The following is an 8290-nucleotide window of genomic DNA, read 5'->3' as shown; positions in this document are numbered from 1 at the left end:
CTTGCCCAAGAAACAAACTTGCTGAAGTTCAAATGAACCAAATAACTTTGAAGTATGTATTTATTATGAAGCCAACAGCTTTGTGACACAACAAAAATATGCAAATAAAGTTAAAAGGCTGAAAAACTCTGGGCATTGAAATTAGCCTCAGGCTCCACAAGCAGAGCTTCCCCTCCCCCTCTGCTTCAGCTGCAGGGGGTCTCTGAGCTGGCTGAGCTGTGCAGCCCTGCACACAGCAAGGAGGCACACTGAAAGCCTCTGAGATGCTGGGGTTTGCTTCACCCACCCCCCAGCTCAGCCCGGGGAGCATGGGCTCGGCCGGCCCTGGGGGGCAGCCAGCCCCGAATTTCACCTGAGAGCAGGTTAATAAAAAGGGGGGCTGACAAGAGACAAAGGGGGGAGACGGTACAAGGAGGTTGGAGAAGACAGTAAGAGAGGAGACAGACAGAGGAAGGCATGGTCCGAAGTAAGAGGCTTTTCAGGGGTTCATCGCAATGGAAGTGAGAGAGAAGTTCAAGAGTGAAGCAGGGGACTATTCAGTGGGGCAGTCAGCACAGAGGACTTGGAGAAAGGGCTTTCCAGCTAGAAGGTAGAGAGAAGAGGCCAGACAGAAAAAAGACAGAGAAGATTTGAAGGACTTATGAAGATTGCAGCCCATCTGAAAAGAAAGAACTGATAGTATCTGAAAACAGATGGAAACACATTTAAAAATTTTTTTTCTTTTCCTCTTTGACAATTCCTTAATCTGAAATTTTGGGTTTTTTGACTGTTTTCTCTCACAACTAGCTAATATGGGAATTTTTCCATGACTACTCATGTATAACTTATTTTGAATTGCTTGAGTTCTTGTGGGTGGGGGATGCAAATGGAGGGGGTGGGGAAGAGAAGTTGGAACACAAAGTGTTTTAAAAAATTGATGTTAAAATTTTGTTTTTACATATATTTTGGAAAATAAATTTTTTTTTATAACAGATTCTTGTCTACTTTTTTTTTTAAGTGAGGCAATTGGGTTTAAGTGACTTGCCCAGGGTCACACGGCTAATAAGTGTTAAGTGTCTGAGGCTAGATTTGAACTCAGGTCCTCCTGACTCCAGGGCCTGTGCTCTATCCACTGTGCCACCTAGCTGCCCCAGAAAATAAAATTCTATTCAAAAAATTAATAGCAGTCAAATAGCCAGCCAGTCAAACATCCACAGATTAGTCAAAAATCCACAGATTAGACCCCCAGTGAGATTAGGCCCAGCTAGTTAGCAAAAGTATTCTTACATTTGAATGGCGACCGCTGCAGGATTTATGGCTCAATTATAATTTTTCTAGTTATAATTTTTCATATAAGTACAGTTATACATTTTTTTCAGATTAAGTTAATTAATTTTTTTTTTACAAAACTAAGGTGGGGAAAGGGGAGTATGTAAAATATCTCATAGCAGAAATAACTGACCTGGAAAAACAGATCAAGGAGATCAAATTTTAGAACCATTAGACTATCTTTATACCATGATATACCCACCCCCAAAAAGAGCCTCCTCATCCTATTTTTAAATTTTATTATTAATTTTGACATTTAAAAAAAATTTTGGGTTCCAAATTCTTGCTTTTCCAACTGCCCCTCTTCTACCCACTGAGAAGGCAAACAATATATCAACTATATATGAAATAATGCAAAACATATTTCTATATTAGCCATATTGCCAAAAAAAGGAAAACCGTGAGAAAAGTATACTTCAATTTGCATTCTGAGTTCATCCATTCTCTCTCTGGGGGTGGATAGTAGAATTTTTAATGAGTCCTGTGAGGCCTCAGGAACCTCTGAATGTACTGCAGCAGCAGCAGCTGCTTCTGGAATTCAGCCCACAGCCAGTTAGGGTGTCCATCAGTTGGCCAGGGGGAGATTACGGGGATCTCTTTACTGGTGTTGAGGTGGGACTCTGTTGTTTTGCCTGTGCTCAGATCCTGGTCACAGTCTTGGGTGGTGGTCCCATGTGGGGGAGGGGCACAAACATACAAGAGCTTACATCCACAGTAGAGTAGGACTTTGTTCCAGGTCCCAGGGCAGAGAAGCAGGCCTGTGGTTGCTTGCAGGCCAGGGCACAGGCCAGAGGAGTGGTGAACATGTTTCTTCTTAAATCATACCAGCTGGGAAGAATCAGGGACTTAAAAATTCCTAGAAGAATCTGAGAGAACACCTACTCAAATCCCCTGAAGTTTGGGACAGTGCACCCTCCACCCTGGAAGCAGTTCCCCACTTTAACCAAGAGTTCAAAGTCAAGAAATAAACTGGGAAAATGAGAAAACAGAAAAAATGCTGACCCTAGAAAGTTTCTATGTGACAAGGAAGATCAAAATATGCCCTCAAGGGGCAGCTAGGTGGCACAGTGGATAGAGCACCGGCCCTGGATTCAGGACGACCTAAGTTCAAATCCAGCCTCAGACACTTGACACTTACTAGCTGTGTGACCCTGGGCAAGTCACTTAACCCCAATTGCCTCACAAGAAAAACAAACAAACAAACAAAACACACTCAGAAGAAGATAAAAAGGCCAAACCTTCTACATCCAAAGCTTCCAAGAAAAATATGAATTGGTCTCAGGCCACAGAAGGGTAAAAAGGACTTTGAAAATAAAGTAAGAGAGGTAGAGGAAAAAATGGAAAGAGAAATGAGAGTGATACAAGAAAATAATGAAAAAAGTCAACAGCTTGCAAAGCCGAATTGGCCAAATGGAAAAGGAGGTCCAAAAGCTCTCTGAAGAAAATAACTCCTTAAAAATTAGGATTAAGCAAATGGAAGTTAATGGCTTTATGAGAAATCAAGACACAATAAAGCAAAACCAAAAGAATGAAAAAATAGAAGGCAATGTGAAATATCTCCTTGGAAAAACAACTGACCTGGAAAATAGATCCAGGAGAGATAATTTGAAAATTATTGGACTGTCTGAAAGTCATGATGAAAAAAAAGAGTCTATACATCATCTTCCAAAACATTATCAGAGAAAATTGCCCTGATAGTCTAGAACCAGAGTACAAAATAGAAATTGAAAGAATCCACTGATCACCTCCTAAAAGAGATCCCAAAATGAAAATCTGCAGGAATATTATAGCCAAATTCCAGAGCTCTCAGGTCAAGGAGAAAATATTACAAGCAGCCAGAAAGAAACAATTCAAATATTGTGGAGCCACAGTCAGGATGAGACAAGATCTAGCAGCTTCTACATTAAAAGACAGGAAGACTTGGAATATGATATTCCAGAAGGCAAAAGGACAGGGATTACAACCAAAAATCACCTACCCAGCAAAACAGTATAATCTTTCAGGGGGGGAAATGGGAATTCAATGAAAGAGAGGACTTTCAGGCATTATTTTTGTTGTTGTTGTTGTTTTGGCAGGGCAATGAGGGTTAAGTGATTTGCCCAGGGTCACACAGCTTTACCAGCTGTGTCAAGTGTCTGAAGTCAGATTTGAACTCAGGTCCTCCTGAATCCAAGGCCAGTGCTTTATCCACTGCACCACCTAGCTTCCCCCTTTCAGGCATTCTTGATGACAATATTACATTATGAAATCAAAACCATCTTGCATTAGTTAAAAAATAGATAGATGAATAGAACAAAATACACATGGAAAAATAAGAGACAATGAAATTCAATAGTCTACATGTGCTGGTACCTGTTTTACATGGGAACAATGGATCCAGGAGTCCTTCTCCTCTCTGATTTTAATAGCTGTCAGAGTTGTTAGCAATACCTGGAAAGGACCTTCCTATGTTGGCTGAGTCCCACTAGTCCATTGAAAAAAAAAATTGGGGTGGGGGGGTGAGGCAATTGGGGCTAAGTGACTTGCCCAGGGTCACACAGCTTAACACAGTAAGTGTTAAGTGTCTGAGACCAGATTTGAACTTAGGTCCTCCTGATTCCAGGGTTGATGCTCTATTCACTGAGCCACCTAGCTGCCCTGAAAATTTTTAATGTATACATTGTCTCCTGGTCTCAAATCATGTAAGGAGAAGTCCAAGGGGCCAGCCTGTACTGCTGTCCCTGCCTCATGGAGTTCATGTAGCCTGGTTTGTAATTCCTGTATATAGGAAGCAACAGAGGTATCTCCCCCAACCTGAGAATGTGAATAGACTGGCACAAGGGCTAAAGATATTGGGGTCTGAAAAGGTAAAATCTTCAGATTCTACCATCCTTTCCCCTCCATCAGTCCTCTGTTTCTCTCTGAAAGGATCTATAAGTGTTTTGGTTCTGCCCCTCTGTACTTCTTTGAGAGGATCCATAACTGTTTTGATTCTGCTTCTCTGCGCCTCCCTGAGTGGGTCTATAACTGTTTTGATTCTTCCCCCTGAAAGGGTTTCTGAATTCCCCAGTCATCATCTGTCTAAGTTCCCTTTCCCTTATTCTACAGTACCGCATTATGTGTCCCTGTCTATTGCAGTAATAGCAAAATCTAGTGGGTTTATAGCAATTCAGGGGTTGATAGTGATTCCCAACTGCCTGACCTTGCTACCTTGTGGTTTCCTGTAATGGAGCTAAAATGCTCTGCCTGTTCCTTTCTTCTTTCTCATTTCCTTCATAAACATATGTTACTATTTCTTTAATTCTGTCAGTACTCAGGGCATTCCAACCTGGACACTACTTTTCAAAATATTTCCATATTTCTGGTAAGGATTGATTCACAAAATGATTACAGATAAAATGAGCATCTCTAGAATCTTATGGGTCCAATCTAGTATATTGTTTAACACTCTTACACAATCTATCATAGAATCTATTAGGTCTTTCATTAGGTTCCTGAACTGTATCTATAAATTTTTGTCAGTTATCAGTCTTGGTAGCACCAGACTCCATTGCCTTCAACAATGTTTCCCTTGCTTCCTGCAACTCATCAAAATGCTCAGGGATATTGGGGTCCCAGTTAGGGTTTTCTAAAGACCATCCAATAGTAACTTTTCCTAATGTTTCTAAGGAGTTCACTGCAGCTAATATATCAGCTCTTTCCCCTGGGGATAATATAATTTCCATGAGATCAATAACATCACCCCAAAGTGGGCTGATATCCTCTGAAAATTGCTCTAAACTGGCTGATAACTGTTTGGGTTCTTCATCAAATTTAGGAATATTTTGTTTCCATGAATTCAAGTTTTTGAGCCCAAAAGGTGTATATTGTCTGAGTTTTACTACAATATCCTTTCGGTCATGGGTGAAAATGTCTTGAAAGGGAAGAATTTGGGGTTTTTCTGTTTCCCCTAAAGGTGAATTTTCTGTAGAGGAAATAGAAGTTGGGCTATTTAGCATTCCAGCCTGAGAAACAGGCTCAGTTTCAAACTTCTCTTGTATCCCCTTGTATCAGTTTTCTGCTTGCTTTACTCCAGACTTTCCAATAAAGTCAATGTTTTAGATGGCCAGTGGCATAGGATTCCTTGTAAATGCTTCAATCTTTGGGGATTAAATGTCCCATGTTCAGGCCATTCTTCCTCTAATAATCTATGCCATATAAAACACAGTCTAATCAGATTTCCCTTGGTCATGTTTTATTTCACTGTCAGTTTTCCCTTATCTCAATCCATGAGTAGCTTTCCTACTGATTCGAATTCATAAGGACTGAACTTAAACACGAGGTCAATCTTGACCTGGTTGAAAAGCCAGAAGAAGCTTAGAACACTAAAACCCAGAAGTCCTCCTTGGTCCCACAGTCCCCGGTCTTGAAAATAGGAGGCTAAGAGTACTTAAGAGTTAAAGTATATACTTAACAGGCAATTTAAAACTGAAAGAGATAAGCACATGGGAAATCTGGGAAAATTCTTACCAAACTGGAAAGTCAGAAGATCAAGGTTCAGCTTTCCTCTTCATGGTCAGCCATCTGTAAGGAGCTAAAATTCTAGCTAGTTTGTCTAAAATATCTGAGTGGTTGTCAATAAATTATAAGCTTTAGCAAGAGTTTAGACTTTTAAGCATTTATTAAGGAGAATAAGGATTTGGTGGAAAGAGGCCTAGATGCCTACAGCTATCTATCTCAGGGAGGCAGCAATTTTTGTTCCACTCTCCACGAGAGTCCTGACAAAAGAGAACCACCCCTTCTTCATTCCACAAGCGTCCTGTGAAAACTGGAAGTCCTGTCCCCACACACACAGCTCCAAGCTAATTGGCTGATAGCTTTGATAGACAGTACCCACGAGCAAACGTCACTTCCTGACACCAAGGAAGTGACCTCCCAAGCCACATGGCTTGCCCTCAGATGTCTTCTCCTCATGGTGGAGCTTTCCTACAGTAACTCTCCAGTGGGTGGCATTGCTCCAATTGTTACAAAAGCAATTGGAACTATGCCCAAAGGGCTATAGAACTGTGCATACCCTTTGATCCAGCAATACTACTGCTGTTTATATTCCAAAGACATCCCCAAAAAGAGGAAAAGACCTATATGTACAAAAATATTTCTAGCAGCTCTTTTTGTGGTAACCAAGAATTGGAAATCAAAGAAATGCCCATCTATTGGGGAATGACTAAATAAACTGTGTTATATGATTGTGATGGAATACTTTAGTGCTATAAGAAATGACAAACAGGATGATTTCAGAAAGTCCTGGAGAGCATTGTATGAACTCATGTATAGTGAAGTGAACAGAAGCAAGAGAACATCAAGCACAGTGACAGCAATATTGTTTGATGAAGAAGTGTGAATGACTTAACTATTCTCAGCAATACAATGATCCAAGACAATCCCAAAGGATTCATGATGAAACACACTATCTACCTCCAGAGAAAAACATATTGATTGAACAGATTGAAGCATGCTGTTTTTCACTTTCTCTAATTTTTTTTCTTTTAATCAAGTTTTCTTGTACAAAATAACAAATATGGTAATGGTTTACATAATCATACATGTATAACCCATATCTGATTGTTTGGACCTCAGGGAAGGGGAAGGGGAGGGGGGCAGGAAGAGTAATAAAAATTGGAACCCTAAAATATAAATTAAAATGTTTATTATTATAAATAAAATTTTTAAAAAGAATTAAGAAAGATATTTACTTAACCATAGTGAAAAGATATTCAACAAGGATTGACATTGTAGATATCTCAAGTTGATTGAGTTGAATAAAGTTCCTTTGTCCATCATGGTCCACCACCTAAGCACTCAAAAGGTATCTCCCCCAAATCACTAATAATTAAAGAAACACATGTTAAAACAATTCTTAGGTACCACCACATACCTACCAGATTGGCTAACATAACAGAAAAGGAAAATGATTTTATATGGGTTGTGAGAAATTCAGGACAATAATGCACTGTTGGTGGAGTTGTGAACTGACCTAATGATTCTGGAGAACAATTTGGAACTATGCCCAAAGGGCCATCAAACTGTGCATACCTTTTGACCCAGCAATAGCATTACTAGGTCTGTATTCCAAAGAGATCAAAGGAAAATAACCCACTTGTACAAAAATATTTATAGCAGCTCTTTTTGTGGTGGCAAGGAATTGCAAATTGAAGGGATGCCCATCAACTGGAGAATGACTAAACAAGTTGTGGTATATGATAGTGAAAGAAGCGATTACTAGTAACAAATTCTTTAGGGAGATCCAGAGTTTTCCCCCTTTTTTCTAAAGTCCTCATTTTAAAGCTCAGCCTCAGAAGGACAGGACTGATACTAGATAGGATTAACATCCTCCTCAATCTAGGCATTGTGATCCCACCCAACCTTAGAAGGAATTAAACTAAGGTGAAACTCTAGCCCATTGTGTTCTACTCAGGCTTCAGTGGGGGATATAGATTCTTTATCTAGATTTCCCCTAGGCTGGGGGTGATTTGGAAGGAAATAACATGAACAAAGTCACATTCCCAATCCCCTCATTAGAACAGGTTCACCTCTCATAATAGTCATTCTCTCTTCTTGTTAACCAATGAGAGTTAATTGCCACTCTTCCAAGGGCATATAAACTGCGAGCCCACTGCCATGAGTGTCTTTTGTCTAAGAGAGATGGCAAAACTATCATCCCTTTTATTAATAATATGCTAGCATTATTGATAAAATGATTACCTAGAAATTATGTCTCTCAGACTTTTTAAATGTCACCCTAGTGATGGAATACTGTTGTGCTCTATGACAAAGAGGATAGCTTCAGAAAAACTAGGATTGATATAAACTGATGCAAAGTAGAGTGAGCAGAAACAGGATAACAGCATACACAGTAATAGCAATATTCTAACATTAATTAACTGTGAAAGATAGCTACTTTGATCAAGACAATGATCCACAACAATTCCAAAGGACTGATGAATAAAAATACTATTCACCTACA

This window comes from Dromiciops gliroides, chromosome 3, assembly GCF_019393635.1.
Source record: "Dromiciops gliroides isolate mDroGli1 chromosome 3, mDroGli1.pri, whole genome shotgun sequence".
Lineage (NCBI taxonomy): Eukaryota > Metazoa > Chordata > Mammalia > Microbiotheria > Microbiotheriidae > Dromiciops > Dromiciops gliroides.
The sequence above is the reverse complement of the archived record's forward strand: the minus strand, read 5'-3'. Positions refer to the sequence as shown.